Source organism: Haemaphysalis longicornis, unplaced genomic scaffold (assembly GCF_048455015.1).
Source record: "Haemaphysalis longicornis isolate Haplotype H1 unplaced genomic scaffold, Haemaphysalis longicornis Haplotype H1 scaffold_2, whole genome shotgun sequence".
Taxonomy (NCBI): Eukaryota; Metazoa; Arthropoda; class Arachnida; order Ixodida; family Ixodidae; genus Haemaphysalis; species Haemaphysalis longicornis.
In genome coordinates this window covers 119,330,945-119,334,152 of record NW_027526295.1, presented here as the reverse complement: position 1 = coordinate 119,334,152, position 3,208 = coordinate 119,330,945, and the positions used below count along the sequence as shown (strand labels likewise).

Genomic DNA, 3,208 nt, shown 5'->3' with positions numbered 1-3,208 from the left:
TTATTATTAACCGGGCAAATGCAACTCTCGCCTGCTGGATCCAGGTTCGTACTTACGCGTGCAGAGAACGTTGACCCTCATCCGAGTTCTGCTCTGTCTACCCATTAAAAAGACCGTGAGCACATAAACGCTGGCCGCTTTACAATCAGGAATCCCTTGTTTGCCTTCCCATCTGTTTGCCAGCAGGCGAACCGGCAGGCTGCATTTACGCCTCTAGCGACAAGAAATAGGATTATAAAGCTCCTGCCAAACCCAAATTTTTCAGACCTTTTTGAAAATTTATCTACAAATGCCTCCATGTTATTACCTAATTAACGAAAAATAACGTGACACTTCCGCCTTTTGTATACAGAGATTGGCATATTGGCAGGTATTTATTAATTCACGTCCAAATTTTACGATCCCTGCACCTGCCCACTGAGGCCTGGCGGTGAGGCTTCCTTGGTGGCGTCGCCACGCGGGGCGCTCCCCGGGCATACTTACCTGGTGCAGGGGTTACCCTGATCATTGAGGGGGTGCCTCCAGGGAGGACGCGGGCATTGCACTGCGCCCGCGTTGAGCCCTGCCACTATCCCGTAACTGGGAGGTGGGGCACTTAATTTTTGGTAGCGGGGAACTGCGCCAGAGCGGATCCCCTTCCTTCTGCAATTCCAAAAACAGACTGGTCAGCGTTGGCCGCACGGGCCCTTGATCTGTGAGGCCGGAAAGGTCATACGAGGGCGGAGTAGTCGGTTTATGCCTCTGCAGGTTTTATGTGTTTGCAGAGTTGTTCGTTCTGGGGCGTTTGCCCAGAGTTCCGAACCGCATAACCTATTCGGAATTCCTCCTCTTTTTGACGCCACATTCATCTCCTGAGCAAGTCACGATCTGACAAGTGCAGTCTTCCCCAGCCCTAACTTCTTCTCGCTTCTGCCTTTCCGAACACCGCACAACCCAAGTTCACCCCCTTACAGCTCGGGAACGTGGGATACGTACGTGGTTTGAGCAAACCGAGAGAACCTCATTTGAGTATCTCCGCTTTGCTCAGTGCTCAGTACCAGAGCCATGTCCACTCTGCAGTGTGGTGGATGGCCGATTTCCTGCTTGTTAAGTCTGCCCGGACTCGTTTACACCAGCAGCGAGTGGTGTTATGTAATAGTTGGCGCTAGACCAGATTTTTCTGGATCCACCAGCTCTGCCAACTGCACTGAAGAATGTACATTTCTTTCTTTTCCCTCTCTGTTAGAGCTACGGGAGCTACGTGTCAGCTTTCTTACTGCTAGCGACTGCCTCGACGACTACACGTGCGAGGCGATTGCGTTTTTTTATAAAGCACGTGAATATCGTCGGTGTGCGCGGTGCATTTGGGGCAAGTGTGGCGGTGGAATAGTAGGTGCCCGGATGGCGTTGTCTTCAGTGAGGTGGCGTGTTCTCGACCCTGTCGTTAGTGCACCTTCTGGTTGGTTTTACGTAAACATTGCCGCATGATAATGAGTTGCTATATACGATTTCGCACTATGATTCAGCATATCTTGTTAGATGATTCATTCTGCCAATGCTACGCACATTGACGATAACGACGTGCTTTGGAAAATACGCAATCGCCTCGCACGTGAAGTCGTCGAGGCAGCGGCGATCAGCAGGAAAGCTGACACGTGCGTCATCGTAGCTTCCGTAGCTCTAACAGAGAAAGTAACAGACCTCCTTCGCGATTATCCTGTTAATCAATCTGGGAGGAGAGTGTCGCGCTGTGCCAATGTTGTACAATGTTCCATGTATGTATGTTCTCGTTTTTGTTATTAAACTCAGTTAAAAGTCAGCGTCGCGTTCGTATTTTCTTCCAACGTCCTGTGTTTTTCGTTCAAGCCGGGCTTTTGAGTCGATATTGGACGACACGGGAATAGATTCCGCCTAACTGAGAACGGGTTTGTACGGCTACAGCATGCGTATTCCGCAAGTGGAACTTTCCCTCAAAAAACCTGTAGCCAGAGCGCATTAGCACAGAAGGTCTAAGTCAAATACATTTTCGTGAACTGCAGATAAAAACGACATACACACTGAAATGCTTTCAGGTCTTGCGTACGAATAGATCATCAAAAGTGGACGCCACTCACTCACACTCACACCGAAACATATATTTTTGCTCTCGCACTCACTCACACTCACACTCACCACTCGCCGTGACTACTCGCAGTCAGTTACTGCCACGCTCACCGCTACCCGTCGCCACTTGCACTCACTCACGCCCACGCTCATCATTCGCCATCACCGCTCGGACTAACTTCCGCTCCCATTCACAGCTGTTTTTCACCACTCGTACTCCCTCACGCTCACTTTTCGCCGTCACCACTCGCAAACACTCGCGCTAAGGCACATCACTCGTCGTCTACCCTCATACGTGAGTGAGCCAGCAGACCCTCCTTGAGTCATGAAGCGGAACTATAACAGTACATTACGGTGTCAGAAGTTCATCCGAATCATATTCCTAAATCTACACACCACCAGAGAGTTAATTCTACAATTCACAATCGGAAGAGTGCCGTGACGACTTGTCTCCGAAGAGAAAAGCAATCGCAGCAATAACAACCGTCGCAGCTAGCGGCTCCTACAACGAATAGACAGAATCGAGTACAAGCACAATAGCGGTGCTCACAGCGGTAAGTCCCGCAAATCGCGCGAGTGCATTCCTAAGAGGTGAGCGGGACTCAGCGCTTGGGAGTGGCCAGTGGGGCTCACCGGTCGCGAGTGGCGAGTGCAGCTGCGCTCACGAGTGGTGAGTGGGGCTCGCCGCAAATGGCTCTCGCACTCGCGACTAATGAGTGGGGCTAGACGCCATAGGCGCGCGCACTCGCGAGTAGTGAGCAGGGCTCACCATGAGTGGGGCTCACACTCACTCGCACTCGCCAATCGAAAACGATTGCCAGGCTCACTCACCACTCACGAGTGAGTGGTGAGTGGGGGATGCGTGAGTGCACTCGTGAGGGAGCCTGCCGACGTAGGTGCGTACGCTGCTGAGACCTCACGTATTACATCCTGCTTTTGTTTTAGGCTTCGCAACGGCGTATTGGTGGCACTTTACTGTCAAAATGATTGCTATGATGGATAGAACTCATCCACCTGCATCAACCAGGTAGTATGCTCTCTTCCATCGTGTATCCAGAAGACACCCGGTATACGTTTTGCCCGAGAAGGCCTGACTCCGCCACCTTTCGCGGTAGGCGCACTTGCT

General features: G+C 51.4%; 1 non-coding gene across 1 annotated transcript; it reads left to right on the top strand.

Moving 5' to 3' along the window:
* Positions 1-475: 475 nt before the first annotated feature.
* On the top strand, positions 476-637 carry LOC144171223 (U1 spliceosomal RNA). Its single transcript, XR_013322896.1, has one exon. It is a non-coding gene; the product is annotated as a U1 spliceosomal RNA (small nuclear RNA).
* The last annotated feature ends 2,571 nt before the right edge of the window (positions 638-3,208 follow it).